The following is a 436-nucleotide window of genomic DNA, read 5'->3' as shown; positions in this document are numbered from 1 at the left end:
CCGTCGGAATGTCCGTCAGAATATCGCTGTTTTCTTGTAGTGATTGGAGGTATTTAGAGGTATTTAGATGGGTTCTCTAACACAGAAAAAAATAAAAATAAATGAATAATAAGAAAGAGAAATTAGAGAAGTTCTAAAACATACACTTTTAAGAACCAAATGAAAAATAGTGCAACTCACTTCTTTATCAATCATTGGTCAGTTGTTCTTTATAAATTTAATTTTAAAAACATAACTAATTTAAATTAAAAATACTAATAATTTATTAATAAAAACCTAGTATTATCATTTTTATGGTTGGAGGTGCTCTTAGTTCTTATAATATATTATCTATAAAGCCATGCATGGTCTCTTAAAGAATATCTCTAAAAGAACTACAAGACCTTCAATACTCAGAAACAAACAAGAAGGTATATATAATGAACACAATAAATTA

This window comes from Brassica oleracea, chromosome C2 (genome assembly GCF_000695525.1).
Source record: "Brassica oleracea var. oleracea cultivar TO1000 chromosome C2, BOL, whole genome shotgun sequence".
In the NCBI taxonomy this organism is placed as follows: Eukaryota; Viridiplantae; Streptophyta; class Magnoliopsida; order Brassicales; family Brassicaceae; genus Brassica; species Brassica oleracea.
This window is presented reverse-complemented; position numbering follows the sequence as displayed.